Raw genomic sequence first — 25,975 nt, forward strand, 5'->3', positions numbered from 1 at the left:
CATATGTCAAACGGATATCAACTGAGTTTTTTAAATAGGAACCCCCATTTTTAATTACATATTCGTGTAGTACGCAAAGAAATATGAATGTTTTAGTTGGACCACTTTTTTCGCTTTGTGATAGATAGCGCTGTAATAGTCATAAACATATGACTCACAACTTTAGACGAACAGTTGGTAACAGGTAGGTTTTTTAAATTAAAATACAGAACATAGGTACGTTTGAACATTTTATTTCGGTTGTTCCAATGTGATACATGTACCTTTGTGAGCTTATCATTTCTGAGAACGCATGCTGTAACAGCGTGATTACTTGTAAATACCACATTAATGCAATAAATGCTCAAAATGATGTCCGTCAACCTCAAAGCATTTGGCAATACGTGTAACGACATTCCTCTCAACAGCCAATAGTTCGCCTTCCGTAATGTTCGCACATGCATTGACAATGCGCTGACGCATGTTGTCAGGCGTTGTCGGTGGATCACGATAGCAAATATTCTTCATCTTACCCCACAGAAAGAAATCCGGGGACGTCAGATCCGGTGAACGTGCGGGCTTCGACGACCAATCCACCTGTCATGAAATATACTATTCATTACCGCTTCAACCGCACGCGAGATATGTGCCGGACATCCATCATGTTGGAAGTACATCGCCATTCTGTCATGCAGTGAAACATCTTGCAATAACATTGGTAGAACATTACGTAGCAAATCAGCATACATTGCACCATTTAGATTGCCGTCGATAAAATGGTGGCCAATTATCCTTCCTCCCATAATGCCGCACCATACATTAACCCGCCAAGGTCGGTGATGTTTCACTTGTCGCAGCCATCGTGGATTTTCCGTTGTCCAATAGTGCTAGTGCATATTATGCCGGTTTACGTTATCTCTGTTGGTGAATGACGCTTCGTCGCTAAATAGAACGCGTGCAAAAAATCTGTCATCGTCCCGTAATTTCTCTTGTGCCCAGTGGCAGAACTGTACACGACGTTCAAAGTCGTCGCCATGCAATTCCTGGTGCATAGAAATATCGTATGGGTGCAATCGATGTTGATGTAGCATTCTCAACACCGACGTTTTTGAGATTCCCGATTCTCGCGCAATTTGTCTCTACTGATGTGCGGATTAGCTGCGACAGCAGCTAAAACACCTACTTGGGCATTATCATTTGTTGCAGGTCGTGGTTGTGGCTGAACACTTCCTGTTTCCTTAAATAACGTAACTATCCGGCGAACGGTCCAGGCACTTGGATGATGTCGTTCAGGATGCCGAGCAGCATACATAGCAAACGCCCGTTGGGCATTTTGATCACAATAGCCATACATCAGCATGATATCGACCTTTTCCGCAATTGGTAAACAGTCCATTTTAACACGGGTAATGTATCACGAAGCAAATACCGTCCGCACTGGCGTAATGTTACGTGAGACGACGTACTTTTACGTTTGTGACTATTACAGCGCCATCTATCACAAAGTGAAAAAAGTGGTCCAACTAAAGTATTCATATTTCTTTACGTACTACAATGAGGGTTCCAATTTAAAAAACGCAGTTGATATCCGTTTGATGCTTATTTCGTGAGATATTTGGCCCGGTCACTATCAATGGACCACCCTGTATATGTAAGTTCCTTCCTCTCTCTCTCTCTTTCTCTCTCTCTCTCTCTCTCTCTGTGTGTGTGTGTGTGTGTGTGTGTGTTTGTGTGTGTGTGTGTGTGTGTGTGTGTGTCCGCAGTCTATAACAGTTAATCGTAACAGAGGTAAAATGTATGCTAAAAAACCATATAAACATGCAAGTCTCACAATATTTAACCAGATGAGTTAATTCCTATTTATAATCACAGGAATAAAAACGGAAGACTATAATTAATCGAGATCAATACCTGACATGTCGTTTGTTTTGTGAACGGATAGCGTTAGGTGCAATCTCAGGTTTTTCGCATCTGATGTGTTTAGCTATGAGGAATTCTTATTTGATGTAAATATTGTTGATATCCAGGTGCCGGCCGCGGTGGTCTAGCGGTTCTAGGCGCTACAGTCTGGAACCGCGCGACCGCTACGGTCGCAGGTTCAAATCCTGCCTCGGGCATGGATGTGTGTGATGTCCTTAGAATAGTTAGGTTTAAGTAGTTCTAAGTTCTAGGGGACTGATGACCTCAGAATTTAAGTCCCATAGTGCTCAGAGCCATTTGAACCATTTGACAATGAGGAAGAAGACGAGGTGTGGACGCAACCTTTGAATGCAGACCATCCACACTGCGGATACTTCACCGGATCTAACAGGTCAAAAATTATCCAGTGCATTTTTTCAGACAATTATGAACGCTGTAACAAATTTTCCAGTACATTTTAAACATTACTGAACCAGAATAAAATAATATATGAAGATCCTACCCAAATTATTGACGTAATTTTAGTTGATGAACAATTGGTAGGTCTACTCACATAAGGTAATATTACGTCAGTTCGTATCTACACCATATACGACATGTGCCACATGCAGATGTTCATGTTGGTTTTCAAAAAGAAAACGAAGAATTAGGTGAAACAGGTGATCTAATTTCCCAAAATTATTACACCTAATATTATTAATCATGAAGGGGTTATGATGATCCATGTGCGTCTACTCCCATATCGCATTTGTTCGAAAATGGCTGAAATAAGTATTTATTTAAAACAGTCACTTGTAATTCACAACATTAGTGTCTGTGTATGGTGGTTTCATTGGTAGGATACTGGGAAAATGCAGTCAGTTTCAAAGTAGATTGCTTGGGGAATACTATCATTACTCATTTTAGAAAATAGCTTGGGTACCATATCAAATAAAATTATCAGCAGACATTGAAAATATTCCAATAACAATGGTCAAATGTTTGTCTGATTGATGAGGGATTATCACGTAAATGTAGAAAACCTCAGGTGGAAGATAACTGAACTTAGACGCAAACAATCTGTCGAAAGACTACTTATAAAGTTTCATGCACCAATGTTAAGTGAGGAAATAGAAAAAAACTGCAGTCGCCTACATATCGGTATTGCAGTGACTGCAAAGATTAATCTACACTACTGGCCATTAAAATTGCTATACTACGAAGATGACGTGCTACAGACGCGAAAATTAAGCGACAGGAAGAAGATGCTGTGATTTGCAAATGATTAGCTTTTCAGAGCATTCACACAAGGGTGGCGCCGGTGGCGACACCTACAACGTGCTGACATGAGGAACATTTCCAACCGATTTCTCATACACAAACAGCAATTGACCGGCGTTGCCTGGTGAAACGTTGTTGTGATGCCTCGTGTAAGGAGGAGAAATGCGTACCATCACGTTTCCGACTTTGATAAAGTCCGAATTGTAGCCTATCGCGATTGCGGTTTATCGTATCGCGACACTGCGGCTCGCGTTGGTCGAGATCCAATGACTGTTAGCGGATTTTGGAATCGGTGGGTTCGGGAGGGTAATACGGAACGCCATGCTGGATCCCAACGGCCTCGTATCACTAGCAGTCTAGAACACAGGCATCTTACACGCATGGCTGTAACGGATCGTGCAGCCACGTCTCGATCCCTGAATCAACAGATGGAGACGTTTGCAAGACAACAACCGTCTGCACGAACAGTTCGACGACGTTTGCAACAGCATGGACTATCAGCTCGGAGACCATGGTTGCGGTTACCCTTGACCCTGCATCACAGATAGGAGCGCCTGCAATGGTGTATTCAACGACGAACCTGGGTGTACGAATGGCAGAACGTCATTTTTTCGGATGAATCCAGGTTTTGTTTACATCATCATGATGGTTGCATCCGTGTTTGGCGACATCGCGGTGAACGCACATTGGAAGCGTGTATTCGTCATCGCCATACTGGCGTATCACCCGGCGTTATGGTATGGGGTGCCATTGGTTACACGTCTCGGTCACCTCTTTTTCGCGTAGACGGCTCTTTGAACAGTGGACGTTATATTTCTGATGTGTTACGACCCGTGACTCTACCCTTCATTCGATCCGTGCGAAACCGTACATTTGCGCAGGATAATGCACAACCGCATGTTGCAGGTCCTATACGGCCCTTTCTGGATAAGGAAAATGTTCGACTGCTGCCCTGGCCAGCACATTCTCCAGATCTCTCTCCACCGAAAACGTCTGGTCAATGGAGACCGAGCAACTGGCTCGTCACAATACGCCACTCACTACTCTCGATGAACTGTGGTATCGTGTTGAATCTGCATGGGGAGCTGTACCTGTACACGCCATCCAAGCTCTGTTTGACTCAATGCCCAGGCGTATCGAGGCCGTTATCACGGCCAGAGGTGGTGGTTCTGGGTACTGATTTCTCAAGATCTATGCACCCAAATTGCGTGAGAATGTAATCACATGTGAGTTCTAGTATAATATATTTGTCCAATGAATACCCGTTTATCATCTGCATTTCTTCTTGGTGTAGCAATTTTAATGGCCAGTAGTGTAATTACAACTTGCACAGTAGCAGTGAAGGGCGATGTGGCAACATAAACGCTCTCTTACTGGCCCAAATGACCTACAACGTCGGCGCTCGCCCCACTGCTTACTACGATCCTCGCCAGGCGATACATCAAACTGGTTTGTGTTTCGCGCCGCGCCGCGAACATCTCCGCATATCCAGAAACGTGAGCTTTCATTGGTTGCTTCAAGGTCACTCCAGCAGTGCCTTGGTTTTTCTCTGCTACCACTCTGCTAACTGAATGAGCAGCTGCAGGGCAATTGCTCCAGGTGAGCAACAAGCAGCGAAGCTGGGGCCTACATTTGTAGTAAGTTCTTACGACCTAACTCCTGAGATCATCGGTCCCTAGGCTTACTCACTACTTAATCTAACTTAACCCAACTTACTCTAAGGACAACACACACAGCCATGCCCGAGAGAGGACTCGAAGCGCCGACGGAGGGAGCTGCGCGAACCTTGGTAAGGCGCTCCAGACCGCACGGCTACCCCGCGCGGCTCAGCGTACGTGTAACAAGGCTCCTGGCTAGCAGTAAGGTGCGGTGTGACAGCAGCAAGCAGCGATGTGTTAGCAATGCTGCTGCATTAACGGACCTTTATATCTCTATGGGGGATTTGTCGCTTTAAGACTGAGTAAGGTAGCACAGTGTTTAAGGTACAACATTCTAATTAAGGAAGAATGGGGCTATCCATATTTAGAATTTCTACAATCTTTCTAAATCACTTACGAGGGATTTTGGGATAGTTTCCTTGAACAGGAAACTGTTGATTTTCCTCCCCGTACTTGTTCTATAACAACAGGCTGCCCATTTCTTATACTGTCACAATCTATGGGACGTGTGTGATCTTATGCTATTGGACTTACCACTCTTTTCATAAGTCGGAGATCGAATGCGACCACTCGATCTGCTCCAGATCAACTGCTTCAGATGAAAACTCCTTTGTAAAGCATAAAAACTTACATAATAAAAGTTGGTTCTGATTAAAAAGAAAAAAAAAACCAGACACATTCAGCCACTACATTAACTGAGGTGAAAAAGTCATGGGATATGCACATGTACTGATGGCGGTATTATCTTGTACACAAGATATGAAAAGGTAGTGCATTAATAGCTCTATCATTTGCAAATAAATGGTTCAAATGGCTCTGAGCACTGCTGTGGTCATCAGTCCCCTAGAACTTAGAACTACTTAAACCTAACTAACCTAAGGACATCACATACACCCATGCCTGAGGCAGGATTCGAACCTGCGACCGTAGCAACAGCGCGGCTCCGGACTGGAGCGCCTAGAACCGCACAGCCACCGCGGCCGGCTCTATCATTTGCATTCAGGTGGGTTATAAGACAAGTTTTCCCGTCTGATTATGACCACACGACGGGAATTAACAGACTTTGAATGTTGAATGGTATTTGGAGCTAGGTAAGTGGGACTTCCATTTCGGAAATCGTCGGCGAATTCATTGTCAGTGTGAAGTGTGTGCTGAAGATACAATATTTCAGGCATTACCCCTCATCACGGAAAATGCAGTTGCCAACGGCGTTCGCTTAACAACCGAGAGCAGCGGCGTTCGCGCGGAGTTGTCAGTGCTAACAGACAAGAAACACTAACATTGTGTGAAACAAACGCAGAAAACAATGTGGATTGTACGACGAACGTATCCATTAGGACAGTGCGGCGAAATTTGGCGTTAATGAGCTAAGGCAGCAGACGACTAATTCGAGTGCCTTTGGTAACAGCACAACAACGCCTGCAGCGCATCACCTAGGCTCATGACCATATCGGTTGGATACTAGATGACTGGAAAAGTGTGGCCTGGTCAGATGAGTCTCGATTTCAGCTGCTAAGAGTTGATGTTAGGGTTGAAATGAAATGTCGTGTGACGAGGGCCTCCCGTCGGGTAGACCGTTCGCCTGGTGCAAGTCTTTCGATTTGACGCCACTTCGGCGACTTGCGCGTCGATGGGGATGAAATGATGATGATTAGGACAACACAACCCCCGGTCCCTGAGCAGAGAAAATCTCCGACGCAGCCAGGAATCGAACCCGGGCCCTTAGGATTGACAGTCTGTCGCGCTGACCACTCAGCTACCGGGGGCGGACATGTTAGGGTTAATGTGTGGCGAGAGTCCATGAAGCCATGGACTCAACCTGTCAGTAAGGCACTGTGCAAGCTGGTGTTGGCTCCATAATACTGCTCTACGCCAAGCACAAGGAAGTCCGATATGATACTATTAGGAGGTATCCCAAGGCTTTTGTTAGCTCACAGCTCAGTGTAAAATAGCTATGTAGTTCCATATCTTTCTTTTTGCCTGTATTTACTGTATTAACTTTAATGTACTTGAAGTTGTCATGTTTAGTTTCTGTTTTAGAAATCATCTCCATCTTTATTAACATGTATTGGAATCCACAACTATCCCTTATCCGCAGTAACATTACAGGTTTTATGGGACAAAATCTCCATTAACTAATCCTGCAGGTCTGATTTGAGAGCACCATTCATCTTAACTTTTTCATTCTTTAAGAAAACATTTTTAAAGCTGCTGATGCATTTCTGTCAAATATTTCCATTGTGAAAGCTAGTTGTACTTAAATGATGATTTATTACTTTTACTTAAAAGATGATTACTATTAATTAAGTAAAACATTGATAAAGACATAGCGATATCGCTTGTAATAGTCTGCTTCGCCTGGACAACAGCGAATTACTTTTTCACATTGCTCTGATCAAATGGAATCATTTGATACGCATCACAGTTCCATTCTATTTGATTTTCATATTAGAACTTTTCTCTGCCTTCCAGCAACCTTTCAGCCTGCTTCAGCTAAAAACCACAATTTGTTTGCGAACAGAACCGCTATTTTTGAAGCACTTCGAATGTCATTTAGAAGCACTGCATTATTTATATAAACACACCAAAAAAAGTTTTGCATCACCTCGCCGCGCGGGATTAGCCGAGCGGTCTCAGGCGCTGCCGCCATGGGCTGTGTGGCTGGTCCCGGCGGAGGTTCGAGTCCTTCCTCGGGCATGGGTGTGTGTGTTTGTACTTAGTATAATTTAGATTAAGTAGTGAGTAAGCTTAGGGACTGATGAGCTTAGCAGTTAAGTCCCATAAGATTTCACACACATTTGAACATTTTGCATCACCTCGGTTCCGAGAGTTCCGAAACATGTACATAAATGGGAACAGAGATTAACATAAACATCATTTCCGGCCTTTTTATTGCTCATGAAAACCACACATTGCATGTTGTACCACCATACAGCGAGACTTTCGGAGGTGGTGGTCCATATTGATGTACACACTGGTACACCTCATACCCAGTAGCACGACCTCTTGCATTGATGAATGCCTGTATTCGTCCATACTATCGACAGGTTCATCAAGGCACTGTGCTCCAGACTGTCCCACTCCCCAACGACGAAACGGCGTAGATCCCTCAGAGTGGTTGGTGGGCCATGTCGTCCATAAACACCCTTTTCAATCCAACCCAGGCATGTTCGATAGGGTTCATGCTTGGAGAACATGCTGGCCACTCTAGTCGAGCGATGTCGTTATCCTGAAGGATGTGCACAACGGGGGCGCGAATTGTCGTCCATGAAGATGAATGCCTTGCCAGTATGCTGCCGATATGGTTCCATTATAGGTCGGATGATGGCAAACACGTATCGCACTGCCGTTACGGCGCCTTCCATGACCAACAGCGGCGTGCGTCGGCCCCACATAATGCCACCCGAAAACAGCAGGGAACCACCACCTTGCTGCACTCTCTGGACAGTGTGTGTAAAGCGTTCAGCCTGACCGGGTTGCGTCCAAATACGTCTCCGCTGATTGTCTGGTCGAAGGCATATGCGACACTCATCGGTGAAGAGAACGTGATGCCAATCCTGAACGGTCCATTTGACATGTTTTGGGGCCATCTATTCCGCGATGTATGGTGTCGTGTTTGCAAAGATGGACCTCGCCATGGACGTCGGAAGTAAAGTTGCGCATCACGCAGCCTACTGCGCACAGTTTGAGTCGTAACACGACGTCCTGTGGCTGCACGAAAAGCATTACTCAACACGGTGGCGTTGCTGTCAGCGTTCTTCCGAGCCATAATCCGTAGGTAGCGACCATCCATTGCAGTAGTAGCCCTTGAGCGGCCTTAGCGAGGCGTGCCATTGACAGTACCTGTCCCTCTGTATCTCCTCCATTTCCGAATAACATTGCTCTGGTTCACTCCGAGATGCCTGGACACTTCCCTTGTTGAGAGCCCTTCCTGGCACAAAGTAACAATGCGGACGCGATGGAACCTCGGTATTGACCGTCTAGGCATGGTTGAACTACAGATAACACGAGCCGTGTAGCTCCTTCCTGGTGGTACGACTGGAACTAATCGGCTGTCGGACCCCCTCCATCTAATGGGCGCTGCTGATGCATGGTTGTTCACATCTTTGGGCGGTTTTAGTATCATCAATGACATCAAAGGGACTGTGTCTGTGATACAATATCTACAGTCAACGTCTATCTTCAGGAGTTCTGAAAGCTTAAAATTATATTAAACTTAATTATATTCATAATACACATTGTAATTGTTATGCAGTGTTTGTACGACAACATGAAAATGACGTTAGAAGTGATCAGAATAATAATAATAATTATTATAATAAAAAAAACAGGCTCGGGTGTATCAAGCAGACGTATTTCTTTGTCCGACGCTGTTTTTCTTTTTTCACACTTTGGTGTCTGTAGAAAAAAAAAACACCTCAAACAAGCAGACCTGTTGACAAGCAACTCTTGGCAACCAGCTGCCACGAGATAAGTATATCCACAGAGTTGTAGATTTGGGATTTTACATTATTAGTGGTGGCTCGTATACTGCGATTCCGAGTAAATTCAGGTGGACCTCACGTTGTGAACTGTTCTTCCTTCCCTTTTCTTTGTTGGCGTGAGATTAATGACTAAAGAGAAAAGGGTGGATATCGTAGACAAGCAGACACGAGACCGCGTACTTCAAGCATTTATATTACGGAGGAACATGAGTAAGGGAATAAGCTGAAGAAATGCCGACGAAGAGCGAAGGAAATGCAACATTTAGCGAAACAAACTGTCTGTTAAAGCAATTTCTCTTCAATGTTGTCGTCAGCAGTGAGGTAAGAGCAAACGACGAAGTGCGTCGCAAAGTTAACTAGTGCCAGCTGTCTGTTGTCCCGTTAAGCGTTAATGAGTTTCAGGGACGTATCGATTCCTGGAAAGCACGCTCTTTTGCGTGACGCCAAGAGACGTTTTAAGGAGCTGCTCGCTGCTTAGGGGAATGAATTTCTTATCAGATTAAAGACCTTGCCAGGAGAACAAACTACGTTGTACGCATCATGAGGTTATCCATCGACGAGCAAAGTTGATATTTCACGTAGACGTCACTGGCGAGGACACGCTTCTTGTTTAATTTCAAAATATTTGTGTACTTCCATCGCTGAAATTGTTTCGAAGCCTTCAAGTATTGTTTTACTGACAAAGAAGAAATTAGAACTTTGAAATACAAGGAAAACAACTGGAGTGTTACAGTACGACCGATCGATGATGGTACACGTGCCGAAGGGCACTGTGGCTTTTCGTACAGCCTGAAAAATCTAAATGTAAATTTCTAAGGCCTTTCTCCTTGCGCCATGCGAGTCTGATCTCTGACACAAGGACTTGTGTTTTGTTGCAGATTTTTATGCTGTCTTATTATCGTGCCAGTCTATAGAGACGAATGTAAGCAGGGGGATTAACCTTTCCCGCTCTGTCGTGTGCCCCGATCGCGTCCTGAAGCTCAGCTTGCAAAAGGAATCCACCATCTACGATGTACACTCCTGGAAATTGAAATAAGAACACCGTGAATTCATTGTCCCAGGAAGGGGAAACTTTATTGACACATTCCTGGGGTCAGATACATCACATGATCACACTGACAGAACCACAGGCACATAGACACAGGCAACAGAGCATGCACAATGTCGGCACTAGTACAGTGTATATCCACCTTTCGCAGCAATGCAGGCTGCTATTCTCCCATGGAGACGATCGTAGAGATGCTGGATGTAGTCCTGTGGAACGGCTTGCCATGCCATTTCCACCTGGCGCCTCAGTTGGACCAGCGTTCGTGCTGGACGTGCAGACCGCGTGAGACGACGCTTCATCCAGTCCCAAACATGCTCAATGGGGGACAGATCCGGAGATCTTGCTGGCCAGGGTAGTTGACTTGCACCTTCTAGAGCACGTTGGGTGGCACGGGATACATGCAGACGTGCATTGTCCTGTTGGAACAGCAAGTTCCCTTGCCGGTCTAGGAATGGTAGAACGATGGGTTTGATGACAGTTTGGACGTACCGTGCACTATTCAGTGTCCCCTCGACGATCACCAGTGGTGTACGGCCAGTGTAGGAGATCGCTCCCCACACCATGATGCCGGGTGTTGGCCCTGTGTGCCTCGGTCGTATGCAGTCCTGATTGTGGCGCTCACCTGCACGGCGCCAAACACGCATACGACCATCATTGGCACCAAGGCAGAAGCGACTCTCATCGCTGAAGACGACACGTCTCCATTCGTCCTTCCATTCACGCCTGTCGCGACACCACTGGAGGCGGGCTGCACGATGTTGGGGCGTGAGCGGAAGACGGCCTAACGGTGTGCGGGACCGTAGCCCAGCTTCATGGAGACGGTTGCGAATGGTCCTCGCCGATACCCCAGGAGCAACAGTGTCCCTAATTTGCTGGGAAGTGGCGGTGCAGTCCCCTACGGCACTGCGTAGGATCCTACGGTCTTGGCGTGCATCCGTGCGTCGCTGCGGTCCGGTCCCAGGTCGACGGGCACGTGCACCTTCCGCCGACCACTGGCAACAACATCGATGTACTGTGGAGACCTCATGCCCCACGTGTTGAGCAATTCGGCGGTACGTCCACCCGGCCTCCCGCATGCCCACTATACGCCCTCGCTCAAAGTCCGTCAACTGCACATACGGTTCACGTCCATGCTGTCGCGGCATGCTACCAGTGTTAAAGACTGCGATGGAGTTCCGTATGCCACAGCAAACTGGCTGACACTGACGGCGGCGGTGCACAAATGCTGCGCAGCTAGCGCCATTCGACGGCCAACACCGCGGTTCCTGGTGTGTCCGCTGTGCCATGCGTGTGATCATTGCTTGTACAGCCCTCTCGCAGTGTCCGGAGCAAGTATGGTGGGTCTGACACACCGGTGTCAATGTGTTCTTTTTTCCATTTCCAGGAGTGTAGATGTACCAGAGGAGTTGCGAAACTAATGCCTCCCATTTATTTTCACGGAAACAACAAAATAAACAGAAGGAACAAAACAAGGTTAAACTGAGCAAGGTTTCCACTATATAGTGTAATTTTTCCACGTTGTCATCATCATTCTTTATTAACTTACGCCAAGAATGAACGACAGCCTCCAAGACCGCTCTAGTGAAAACCTGATCAAACTGAAGCTAGCTGCTAACAGCTTCGACGACACTATCTCCATCTGGAAAATGTTGGTCACGTACTCTTTCACTGACTCAAACAGATGGAAGTCTGAAGATGCTACATCACGAGTGTGCGGTGGATGTAGATGGACAGCCGAACCAAATTACCAGCGAGTTCCACAGTCACCAAACTGTTGTGGTACGTTATCGTTTTACAAACGGGTGTTGGTCTTCTTCTCTAGCCAGCCTGGGGAAATTCAGGACATAATAAAAGCCGTCTTGTAGCATTCTGAAATTGCTATTAGCTAGAAGACATCCAAAATACAACGCCACGTCTATCTCAAAAGACTGGGCACATAACTTTGGCTGCAGATGGCTGTGTCGTGAAGTACTCTCTTCGTTAGACAATTAGCATGTCGCCACGGCATGGGCTGCCTTCTGGGTTTTAGCTCGTAGTGGTGATATTGCCTCTCAGCTACAGTCATAAATGTGTTCAGAAAATTGTGACCTTCAGCATCAATTGGCCCAGAAGTTCCTGACAAATTTCCATTTGATGGCTTTTTGGTCTTGTTTCAACATTCGAGCGCGTCCTCCCTCACGCATTTTGTGATAACGAAGGACACGTGACATTCTGTATCGGGCCTCAAGCAGACATTCAGTCAAAGGTCATCCTAGATCATTATCCGCCGAACGTCACGGGTGAGTCGATACAGACGCTCTTCATTACGGAGGGATGGCACCTGTCAGCGTCTACCGCAGTGTGGCTGTCGTGGACAACATTTCCACCACTACTGGAGCGTAGTATCCATCACCTCATATTACTCACATCTATGCTCTTGTCTTCATCTAATTACTAAGTGTCGATCGATTTCAAATGGCGCAATTAACTGTGTAGCCAGGAGTTCAATGACACAATCAGAGTTGCCTGTTCATTCCGCAATTTCATTTTTACTTTTAGTAGATCAGTGTTGCTTTAGGTAGTTCGCAACAGTTGTCTTTGCAATAGTATGAGTATGTCTACTACATTTAACTTCGATTGGTAAAAATAAGCCCTTTTCAACAACGTCTTTACGTACTCATGGAGACACTTACGCGCCTTTGGAAGGTCGGTATGTCTGCTGAGCAATGGAAAGCTTTTGGAGTTTGGAAGCCACAAGAACTTCTTTATATGAAAGGACATCCGATATTCTAGTTCTGTTTCTTGTACAATTGGGCTTCCATGACGGCTAGAGAGAATCCTACTCTGGGAGGAAGATTAACTTTGTCTGGTAACTATCTGACCTCGTCTGGTGATTGTAAGGTACCCCTTATTTGCAGATAAGACTGCATCTTACTTTATTTCCAGTTTTGATGTTTCGTATATGTGAAGTGAACCATCAGTGCTGCAGTACGTAAGCAGTAAGGAACAAGCGGTAGGTTCTCATCGTGGCTAGCAGAGGCGGTTGGCCATCTGGCACTTTCACAGTCAGTGGGATGAGTTGCCGATGCAGAAATCGCTCGTCAGCAAAGATATAAGAAGAAAAAAGGACATTTATTCTGGCATGAATCAAGTAACTGGTATTAATAAATATTTGCTACCGAAAGCTGCCTTTTGCCACTGAGATTTAAGAAGGTGTCTACAGGTCATAATTACTATCCTTTAGTAGTTTTACAATGCTGGGAAACGTTGATATTATAAATAAATGCGTAACTTTGGTATAACTGAAGACGTACGATCTTATACATATTATACTGATTGTTCACTCAAGGTACAGACTGTGTGCCACCATCAGCAATAGTCGATATGATGCCTTTCGATCTAGTCATGCGGTACACCATGCTCTTCTACTGTTAACATTTAGTTTATAATCAGTGTCAACAAGTTCATTTTACAGCGTTTGTTGAACACACGATCATGGCATCGTGTGGAAAAATTACTTGGAGAAAAAACTTATTCCCGCTTCATTATGTAAAATATAGATAGTAGTGTTGCATTTTCAGAATCCGACGGTGCTGCTACGGCTCTATAAGGGGACATAAAATTACGAAAGTATCTCCACATAACAGGTAGGAAGAATTCCTACGCGGCGGCTCACTAAGTCAGTTCAAGGATTAATTACCGCAAAACTCGGGCGCGGAAGCGTGGCCAGTTATACTGTACACCCCTTTTACCACCAGCTACGGACTCACCGGTTAAACTGAGAGGTTCGGGAGGTTAAGTGTTAGTGGGGGATTCTTGCATAATGCCAGCACAATAATCAAGAAATCGGGTGAAATTCAGAGCTGTGGTCATCAGTTCCTAGACTTGCACACTACTTAAACTAACTTATGCTAAGAACAACACACACACATCCATGCCCGAGGGAGGACTCGAACCTCCGGCGAGAGGAGCCGCACAATCCGTGACATGGCGCCCCAAGCCGCGCGGCCACTCCGTTGCCATTTGCCACTCAGATATAAGAAGGAGTCTACAGGAGCTTCGGAGACTGTAGCTTCGGAATGCCTCTTGTACAAGTTATGCTGAAGGTCCACCTAACTATTAAATTCTCCTGTAGCATCACATCTCAAATGCTTCGATTCTCTTCTGTTCCGGTTTTCTCATTCTCCATGTGTCACTACCATTCAATGCTGCGCCCCAAAATTACATTCTCAGACATTTTTTCATTACAGATAAGGCCAATGTTTAATACTAGTAGATATCTCTTTCCCAGGAAGTCCTTTTTGCCAGAGGTAGTTCACTTTTTATGGCCTTCCTGCACCGTCCATCATGTTTATGTTGCTAACTAGGTAGCAGAATTTCTTAATTTCCCCTACTTCATGATCACCAATTCCGATGTTACTTTTCTCAGTATTCTCATTTCTGCTGCTGTTCATTACTTTCGCTTTTCTTCGGTTTACTCTCAGTTCATATTCGCATATTCTGCACTCACTAGGCTGTTCATTCCAATCAACAGATCCTGTATTTTTTCTTCGTTTTCACTTTCCCTATTGCTTGCCCCTATTTTTCTCAGAATTTCGAATATCTTGCACCGTTTGACATTGGCGAACGCACTTTCTGGGTCGAAAAATCCTATGAATATGTGTTGATTTTTTCTTCAATCTTGCTTCCATTACGAACCACGTCAGAACTGCCCCTTTGGAGCGTATACCTTTCCTGAAGCCAAACTGATGTCTTTTAAGACATTCACAATTTTATTCCATTCTGTTGTATACTACTCTTGTCAACAGCTTGGATGCATGAGCTGTTAAGCTGACTGTGTGATAATCCCCACACTTGTCTGCTTTTGCAGTCCTCGGAATAGTGTGGATGATATTTTCCGAAAGTCTGATGTTATAGCGGCAGTCTTACAGATTCGACAAAACCAACGTGAATAGTCATTCTGTTGCGACTTCCCCCAATGGTCAAGGAATTCCGATGGAATCTTATCCATCCATTCTGCCTTAATTAATATTAAGTCCTTCAAAAATCTAAATTCTGGCCAATACTGGATCTCATATCTCTTCCCTTTGGACGTCGGTCTCTTCTTCTACCACGACATCAGACAAGTCTTACCCCCTAAGAGAGGAGGTAAGATTGCATTTAACAGTGGAATTTCCACTGAACTCAAAATATTTTCGCCCTTGTTTTTAATTTCACCGAAGGTTGCTCTGACTTTTCTATATGCTGAGTCAGTCTTTCTGATAATCATTTCTTTTTCGATTTCTTCACAACTTTCACGGAGCAATTTCTGCTTAGGTTCCCTGCACTTCCCACGTATTTAATTCCCAACTGACGTATATCTCTGTATTTCCGAATTTCCCTGAAAATTATAGTATTTCTGTATTTCGTCGATCAACTGAAGTATTTCTTCTATTACCCATGGTTTCCTCGCAGTTAGTTACCTTGCACCTATGCTTTTCTGTCCAACTTCTGTAACTGGTCTTTTTGGAGATGTCCATTCCTCTTCAACTGAACTTCCTATGAGCTATTCATTAGCGCAGTATCTATAGGCTTAGAGAACTTGAGGTGTGTGTCTTCATTCCTTAGCACTTCCATACCCAATTTTCATTGTTCACTCATCCTGACTATTTTCTTCAACTTCAGCCTACTCTTCATCATTATCAAATTGTGATCTGAGTCTATATCGCTCCGTGGGTACGCCTTGCAATCCAGTATCTGATTTCGGAATCTCTGCCTGACGATGACGTAATCTAACTGGAATCTTTCCGCATCTCCCTGCCTTTCCAAGTATGCCTCCTCCTCTTGTGATTCTTGAACAAATTATCGCTATTACTAGCTGAAATATATTGCAGAACACAATTAACCTATCTCCTCTCTCATTCCTAGTACCGAGCCCATATTCCCCTATAACCCTTTCTTCTACTCCCACCGCTGCAACCGTATTCCAATCCCCCATGACATTACCCGCTCAGTATCCTCATATACTTTCGCCAAGTCCTCATTTTCTGCCGGCCGGAGTGGCCGAGCGGTTCTAGGCGCTTCAGTTTGGAACCGCTAGACCGCTGCGGTCGCAGGTTCGAATCCTGCCTGGGACATGGATGTGTGTGTTGCCCTTAGGTTAGTTAGGTTTAAGTAGTGCTAAGTTCTAGGGGACTGATGACTACAGCTGTTAAGTCCCATAGTCTCAGAGCCATTTGAACCATTTTGTACCTTATTTTCTGCTTGCGATGTCGTCATATATTCCTGAACTATTGTTGTCGGTGTTGGTTTGCTGTCAATTCTGATTAAAACAACCCTATTGCTGAACTGTTCACAGTAATTGTCTGCCCTACATTCCTACTCCCGTTATACCATTTTATGCTGCTGTGGATATTGCTCTACACTCATCTGACTAGAGATCCTTGTGTTTTTTCCATTGTAACCTCCCCACAATAATCATCGTAAAAATGAAAATGAACCATGAACCAAGTGTAACTCCCCACGGAAATATTAGTTAAATGAATTTTAAAATATTGTAACCTCTGAACAAAAATTGGTTCCCATTTATAATCTCCGTGCAGAAATGCATTCACATTTAATGTAACCACAAAATTCAATTCCTAAACCCGGAAATAATAAAAAAATTCAGTAACCTGGTAAATTTTATGACGACAGCAACGCTGCGCCACGGCCCTGTACTCTGAATAAAAAAGCAAAAATTCTTACCTCAATAAAAACTGCGAATATATCTGCTCTTACCTAAAAAATTATCGGCACAGCTCCGTGCAATGCTGGCCTATGCTTTGTGACTCGTGAAAGGAATAAATTATTCGTTGGATAAAATCTTTAAATTGAAATGAATGCTTTTTTTTAAAAAAATTACTTTATATTATAAAAATTATTATTGGGGAATTTTTTTTGAAAGAAATTGGATGACAGTTAACATACATTACTAGATACGTGCAAGGCTGCTGCTTTACCTTCTTCAATAATACCCATCCTCCAGAGTCCCGACCAGAGCAGACTGCCGACACGCGCAGACACGCGCCGACTACTGCCGACTCACACAGACTACTCTTGACAACTGCCAACTCACGCAGACTACTGTCGACTACTGCCGACTAATGCCGACTAGCAACAACTAACTACATACTGCTCTCTGGTCAGAGACTCTCCTAAGTCTTGCCTGTTGCAGGCAGCGCATACATCGCATATCTCTTACACCATTTCACCTCACTGACAGCCACTATATCTAGTCTGAGCCTTAGCATTTCTCTTCTCATATTTTCTCGCTTTCCTGTCGAGTTCTGACTTCCGACATTCCACTCCCCGATTCGTAAACATTTCCCTTTTGTTGGTTATTCAATCTTTTTCTCATGGTCACCTTCCCCTTGCCAGCCACTCTCGGGGAGAGATCCGAATGGGGGAGTACTACCGAATACTTTGCCTATGGAGAGATCATCATGAACGCAAAACTGTTCGTCAAAGCTGGTCTGCAGAAAACATGGAAGAGGTAGTGACAGCTGTTGTGAAAAAGGAAATGGGATTTAGGAAAGCCAGTATTCAGTTTAACGTAGCCAAAGCAACTCTTCAGAGACCAGTTCAGAATTGACTTAAAAATGGACGTTTCAAACTGACAAGTCAAACGGATAATTTTGTCGCATTTTGTAGAATGAGCAAGATTTAGAGTTTGTCAGACATGGATGGCAGATTGTTTGGACTGACAATCAAGCAGTTCAGAGCGGTAGATTTTCAGCTGGCAGAGAAAAAGAAACTGAATCCCACAATTAATAATGAACTGAAAATGGCACGTGAAGACTGGACGACTCAGCTTTTTTCGAAGCATTGAAAATTCTGCCAGTTGGAAACACATATTCTTATCGTGTTTCTGTAGATTTTTGGGAAATATGTTTACATTTTAAATTTAAACTTGTAAGGAAATGTGAATTAGTAATAGCTCCTTACACTATATTAGCATTATGATTGTAGTCCCGTTCTGGCCCAGACCTGGGGTACAAGGGACCAATTGACAACGTTTTTGAATTTTTTGTGGTGATAGTTTGTGTGCCTTTACATGTGATTTCTTTGCTTCATTGCTTAAAGTATATATTAAATGTCATACAGAATTTTTTTAGCATCTTCTTTGCCATTTTAACTGAACTATAGTCATTTTCATGTTAGCTTTACCGTTCGTCCTCGTGTTCCCCTATCTGGTTAACAGTTGAACACGACGAATCTTAATAAATCTGAAAGAAAAACGTCACATACTCGCAAGTCTTCGCTCTGTTCTCAGATGTTTCCGAAATACAGCTATTTAAAAGTACGACGTTCGTTCTTTTGGCGATTAAAAACGGTGAGAGAAATTTCTGACTTTATTGTGGGGAGTCAGATTCCGCATGGTTTCTGTGTCAAGGCATGGTATGATATCATTAATAACCACCACAATGGTATGGTTACTAGGCATAAACGTTAAAAAAGATTTTATGGTAAATTTTGCAGAATCTGTTGTCAGTATATGAAAGAAAACTTTGGTACCAAGGGATGAAATGCATTAACAACGTTGAACTGGCACACATTTGTCACAATTAGAGGTACAGTTATTCAGTGACTACTCTCCTGGACGCTTCATCAGCCCCGGCGATGTTTCTACATGGCTTCAAATGGTTAAAATGGCTCTGAGCACTATGGTACTCAACTTTTGAGGTCATCAGTCCCCTAGAACTTAGAATCACACACATCCATGCCCGAGGCGGGATTCGAACCTGCGACCGTAGCGGTCGCGCGGTTCCAGACTGTAGCGCCTAGAACCGCTCGGCCACCCCGGCCGGCTTACATGGCTTCATCCGACCTTTATACACAAGAATATTGCTTGTTGAGTTGGTAAAAGACTGAAATCTACAGATAGAACACGCGAACAATGGAAGAACTGCCTGTCCATGTTTTACATTCGCACGCACATATTTTAAAGACGATGATTTAGACACCAACTACGATTAAGAACATACCTGCACACAGTTTGCGAAAAGTACTGGAATTCATGATAACATTTTTGGACTTGAGTTGCAAATACAGACTGTTATGATACGTGTAATATCTCCTACACGGTCATCCTTCGTCAAAAGTTCAAAAAGCTGTATCCTGGAAGACACCATGTTTTTATGAAGTTTTCCGTTCTGAATTGTCCAAGCCACAACCAATCTCTATTGGAAGAGCCTATGTAGTTGTATTCTCCTTTTCGGAATTTGTAGCCTTCTTTGTCCACAAAGAGAAACAGCTCTTAAAATACATTCCATGGTAAAAAAGTGAAGCAGCCAGAAGACACAGTCGGATATCAATGTAACTTCGAAACACCATCGGCGGTACATAAATTATTAGAGTTGTAATTCTCTGTGAGAGGTAAAATGGCCACAGGTGTGGATTAGTGTTGTTCGTGTTTTAGTGTTGATATGAGACCTGGTAGTGTATATACGGAGCGTGAACAGTATCAGATGTAATCATTGCGAAGGACACGGAGAAGCAGCGTACTCGTGTGAGACAATGCCATAGGTACCTGCTATAGATTGAACACGGTCTCATTCAGGAACTCCATTGGCCAGGTGGTCGAATCGGGCAACATGCAGTTTTGTGGCGTGTTCGTACGTGACAGTGGCCGGATACTCGACTGCGCGAGAACGTGAGGCAGACGTGCTCGACGTCAAAGCTCCGATTTCTGTTCTTTCTATTTATTTCATCCTATTCTGTATGTACAGTATGAACTGTTTGTGAAATAGCTCTGTAAACGATGCACACGTGCTCTTACTTTAAATTTACGCAATTACGTGAGTGTATAGATTCGTAAAATGTCATATCTAATCGCTAGACTGATTTCGTTGGGCTGATATTTTGTACTTCGGATTTTTCGTTATCTCTTGTGCTTTTATATCACTTTTAATTTGTATCATGCGTTTTCAGAACATCGCGGCTGGAACAAAGGCGTCGACGGCGCATTGTTTGTGGACGTTAATGACCGAACGCTTTTCGTGTTCAGTCATTACTTTTCATTACATCTTACGCTATACATCCCTGAGATACTTGGAGCGGTAATTTTATTTGTATCTTGCAGGGTTTTCATGCAAGCTATGCAAAGAATGATTCGGTCATTCGGCTACTAATAACGACGTTGTTGTGCGGCCTACACCAGTCGGACATAGGCCCCGCGAACATTTATAACTTTTTGATGGTTGTTATTTTCCTTAAATATTTCATTCTCAGCTTCACGCCGAAGTCGGTACGAAGCATTAGTTGTATTACCGTGCTGAGCCGAACGTACTGCGGACGACAATACGCGCAACTACTGTCTGACGACACCCACCCCATTTTTTGGATTTTTTTATTAAATCAATGAGACCACTGCTTTTGAATCTACTTAAGGGTAATAAAGTGTCAGTTTTGACGTCTGCCCACCACAAGAGAGGATCGTCGAACTGTGCACCAAGCACATCTTAGCCCAGTCATATCTACGCCTGCCATCCGAGAACAAGTAATGGACACCCTGACACATCCTGTGTTATCCCACATCATTGATCGGAGACTAAATGCAGCCGGACTAGGAAACTATCCCCCCCATCCGCGGGATTAGCCGAGCGGTCTCAGGCGCTGCAGTCATGGACTGTGCGGCTGGTCCCGACGGAGGTTCGAGTCCTCCTTGTTACAAGGGTGTGAGTGTGTTTGTCCTTAGGATAATTTAGAATGAGTAGTGTGTAAGCTTAGGGACTGATGACCTTAGCAGTTAAGTCCCATAAGATTTGACACACATTTCAACATTTTTTTTATCCCCCCATGCGTAGGCTGCTGTTAACTCCACAACACTGGCGGCTGCATTTGGAGTGGCGCCTTAACCGTGATGTACGCAGCGCTGAGGATGGCGTCAGATTGTGTTCAGCGATGAATCGCCGCTCCGTACCATCCCGAATGACCACCGTCGGCGAGTATGGTGGCAACCTTTCAATGTTTGGGAGAGGTACGCCAGTATCATTCATGGCGTCATGACGAGGGGAGCCGTAGGGACGACTGAGGGAATTCTGACGACACTGTAGTACAACACGGATATCCTGCGTTCTCATGTGTTACCTCTCATGCGACAACACGGCGATGCCATTCTCCAAGAGGGCAATAATCCTCCACACATGGAACGTTTCTCTACGAACTGTCTGCATGATGTTACGGTACTCCTGCGGTCAGCAAAATCCTCAGATCTGTCTCCGATAGAACATGTGTGGGACCAGCTCGGACGTCAACTCTGTCCCAGTGCCAGGATGCGGGATATCGAGGACCAGGTACAACAGTTGTGGACCAACTTGCCTCGGGAGTGGATGGCTTTATTACATTCATCTCAATCGAATCGGTTCCAGAGCGGGTGCAGCGTCATACTGACAAATGGATTCCTGCTGTCAAGTTATTTGTAAATTAGCCCAGATTTTCTAATAATTGTACTAAGTTTACATACAATCTCAGCACGTGAAATTTCCTCCTCTCGTCCTGTAAGATTTTTTTGTGGATGTGTATATTTAATATCAACGTTGTAGGTCAGAGTTAACACACTGACTCATCAAGTTTAAACATTTAAGGTACTTGGTTTGTGCTCTAAATTAACAGTCCGGGAATTTCCTGGAAAATTAATTAGCACAGCATAATATATTATGTGTCAAAAAAGCAATTATCGTGCATTTAATAAAGCTATCGAGCACGCATATTGGCTTAGCAACATACGCGCACACACACACGCACACACACACACGCACACAAACGCACACACACACACACACACACACACACACACACAAGCTCCCGCACATTTAGACGACGGGGAGAGAGAGCGAGAGAGAGAGAGAGAGAGAGAGAGAGAGAGAGAGAGAGAGAGCGAGGGGCGGGGGGGGCGGAGAGAGAGAGAGAGACGCGGGGAAGGGAGTTGGTGAAGAGGAAGATGGAATGGGGCGAGCGACAGAGAGTGACAGAGTTACTTAGTTCCTGTCGTTCAAATGGCTCTGAGCACTATGGGACTTAATTTCTGAGGTCATCAGTCCCCTAGAACTTAGAACTACTTAAACCTAACTAACCTAAGGACATCACACACATCCGTGCCCGAGGCAGGGTTCGAACCTGCGACCGTAACTCTCGCGCGGTTCCAGACTGTAGCGCCTAGGACCGCTCGGCCACTCCGGCCGGCTCCTGTCGTTCCCTCTGGAACACAGGGCCGTGACGAAATTCCTATCCATCCGGTTTTGTATTCTCGTCTCGGTTTCAATAATGAGGTTATTTAAGAAGGGCGAGTGATTGGCCCACCGCTTCCGATCGCCTGCCACCTTATCGCCCAGGCACTGAAGATGTGCCAGATGTTCGGCATACGGGCTTGGCATTTCCTCCGCACCCCTATACGTGGTTTAACCGCCAGCATTGGCTAAGTGGCGGGAAATGGGAAGGAAAAGAAAAAGGATGGGCTAGGGATAGGAAAAGGATAGGAGACAGGTTTTCAATAGGTGGTTGTGGGACGCACTTGGTCTGGCTCCTCCCCATCGGTCTGTCCGGCATGGCGGACCCTGCTGGCAGCTGCGCTACCGCCGGCGTAGCCCTCCGGATCCAGAGCACGCAAACCTCCTCGCCCGCACGGACAGTGCTACGTGGAGGTGGTGTCTCCTGAGGACGTGAGAGAGAGTGAGCAGACATTTTTTTAGGAATGAAGGTGGAAATGGGGACGTCAGAACAAGGGAGAGAGATAACGAACTCTCAACATATGAAGGATGTTTGAAAAGTCCGTGCAAAAATAAAAACTACTTACGTGTTTCGGGTAAACCTTTTTTATTTTTCGACATAGTCTCCTTTTGGACTTCGTCCAACGCTGTTCTAATTTGTTGATCTTTTCCGAATAATAGAAATTGTCCAAGTCTGCATAATAACTATTAGTTGCTGCAATCACCTTCTAGTTTGAATAAAATCTTTGTCCCGCCAGCCGTTTCTACAAATTGGGGAACACATAGTAGTCCGAGGGAGCCAAGTCCGGAGAATAGGTGGGATGTGAAACGAATTGGAATCTTATTTCCATTAATTTTGCGACTACAACTACTGAGGTGTGTGCTGGTGCATTGTCGTGATGGAAAAGGACATTTTTGCGATCCAATAGCCGGCGTTTTTCTTTCAGCTCGGTTTTCAAAGAGTTCAATAACGATGAATAATATGCACCTGTATAGTTTTACCCTTTTCCAGATAGCCATTGTGGATTATCCCTTGCGAAAGCTAAAAGACAGTCGCCATGACCTTTCCGGCCAATGGAATGGTCTTCGCCTTTTTTGGTGCAGATTCTCCCTTGGTAACCCATTGTTTAGATTGTTCTTTGTCTCAGGAGTATATTAATGTATCCATGTCTCATCCACAGTGACGCTTAAAGTCCTGCGGATTCTTCCAGAACAGCTGCAAACCATCCTTGCAACAAGAAACTTCCTGGCAGATTAAAACTGTGTGCCCGACCGAGACTCGAACTCGGGACCTTTGCCTTTCGCGGGCAAGCGCTCTACCAACTGAGCTACCGAAGCACGACTCACGCCCGGTCTCACAGCTCTACTTCTGCCAGTATCTCGTCTCCTACCTTCCAAACTTTACAGAAGCTCTCCTGCGAAGGTAGGAGACGAGATACTGGCAGAAGTAGAGCTGTGAGACGGGGCGTGAGTCGTGCTTCGGTAGCTCAGTTGGTAGAGCGCTTGCCCGCGAAAGGCAAAGGTCCCGAGTTCGAGTCTCGGTCGGGCACACAGTTTTAATCTGCCAGGAAGTTTCATATCAGCGCACACTCCGCTGCAGAGTGAAAATCTCATTCTGCATCCTTGCAACACTTCACACGATTCCGTTTTTGATCTAGCGTGAGCAATCACGGAACCCATCTTGCGGATAGCTTTCTCATGTTCAAATGTTTAAGCAAATTATTATGTACCCGTTCATTCTAGATGCCCACAGCACTAGCAGTCTCACGCACCTTAACTCTTCTGTCATTCATCACCATATCATGGATTTTATCAATGATTTATGGAGTCGTAACCTCCACAGGGCGTCCAGAACGTTCAGCATCACTTGTGCCTATATGACCACTCCGAAAATTGTGAAACCACTTATAAACTGTTCTAATCGAAGGTGCAGAGTCATCTTAATGTTTATAAAGCTTCTCTTTAATCTCCTGAGGCGTTTTGCCTTTCGTAAAGTAATGTTTAATCACCACACGAAAATCTTTTTCGTCCATTTTTTGACAATCACTCGAATTCCTAGGTTCACACGAATGACAAACACAAAGAAATAGACCAATATGGCTTGGTGTGCGTTCTTTCCAAAGATGCTACTAACTAAACATGACCTCTAAACGCGCCGGTGGTGCCATTTCTCTGACTTTGCACGGACTTTTCAAACGCCCCTCCTAACAAAACCCTCTCGAATACATGTGAGCCTTGGTAAGCGTACTGTTCTAGTATTTCACGCACTGTTAACTGGAGTTAACTTCAATTTAATAACTGCAATAATATCTGATTCTATTAAATTCTTAAACTCTCTGTGTGAAATCTCAACGAATTAGAAAAGGCTAATTAGTGACCATGTGAACAGTAACACTTAAAAAAAAATTAACCAGCTACGTTTCTATCTCCTCAGACAGTCCTACCACAAAAATAAATTAATGACAACATATTAATGAAGTCACGAAGTTCGTTAAGAAAGCAACTATCACAGATAATCAAATGCCTCTGGACACCTATTAGTGACCTTTAATATCGAGTGTACCCACCCTTCAACTCTGTGACGGCTTGAACTCTGCTGGGGAAACTTTCAGTCAGGTGTCTGAAAACCTGTGGAGGAATGCCAGCCCATTCTTCATCAAGAGCCAAAAACAGGCAGGACATGTTTGTCGCTGGGAGCTGGAAGGAGGTAGACATTGCAATTCATCCCAATGGTACTACATTGGTTTCAAGTCGGGAATCTGGCCTGGCAAGTCCATTTTAGGAATGTTAGTGTCCACAAACTATTGCCTCAATGATGCTGCTCTATGACAATGGGCGTTGTCATACTGATACTTCGCAACTATTCCTCCACCGCACGCAGTACACAGTGCTGTAAAATGAGCTCAGATTCAACATTCAGCTTTTTCTTAAGCTCAAAAAGGAGGCTGCAATTTAACCACAATAAAACACATCTATACCGTAACACCACCTCCCCATACCTCACTGATGGGCATCACACATGATGGTAGGTAACTCTCGGCAGGCATTCGCCAAATCCAAAGCCTTACACTGAATTTCCGCAGGATATAGTGTGATGCGTCACGCCCAATTACTCGTTTCAAGTCATCCACTGTTCAGTGTCACTTACAAGGAAATGCTAGAGTGCGACGTCCCAAGTTCAATATTTAGTAAGGTTAATTTGGAAGTGTTGTGTTAACAACTATGACAGCAAAAATAATGACTCACTAAGTGCATCAGAAAGGAGTCAGAAAATATGTGTCCGAAAGGAGCAGTGATCAACCTTCTGAAATATCAGTGGACGCCCCAGGGTAGGGAAACAACTAAACTGGCATGGGAAAGGTGCAGGGTGTTTAGCACAAGTCATTTGTTATTTCACAAAAGTCATACACACAGATACCA

The 25,975-nt window shown here is 44.6% G+C and overlaps 2 non-coding genes across 2 annotated transcripts; one reads left to right on the top strand and one right to left on the bottom strand.

The window, feature by feature from the left end:
- Window positions 1-23,819: 23,819 nt before the first annotated feature.
- Window positions 23,820-23,894, bottom strand: Trnas-cga (transfer RNA serine (anticodon CGA)). Its single transcript has one exon. It is a non-coding gene; the product is annotated as a tRNA-Ser (tRNA).
- Window positions 23,895-24,030: 136 nt separating this feature from the next.
- On the top strand, window positions 24,031-24,105 carry Trnas-cga (transfer RNA serine (anticodon CGA)). Its single transcript has one exon. It is a non-coding gene; the product is annotated as a tRNA-Ser (tRNA).
- The last annotated feature ends 1,870 nt before the right edge of the window (window positions 24,106-25,975 follow it).

The sequence above is a fragment of the Schistocerca cancellata genome, chromosome 5 (genome assembly GCF_023864275.1).
Source record: "Schistocerca cancellata isolate TAMUIC-IGC-003103 chromosome 5, iqSchCanc2.1, whole genome shotgun sequence".
In the NCBI taxonomy this organism is placed as follows: Eukaryota; Metazoa; Arthropoda; class Insecta; order Orthoptera; family Acrididae; genus Schistocerca; species Schistocerca cancellata.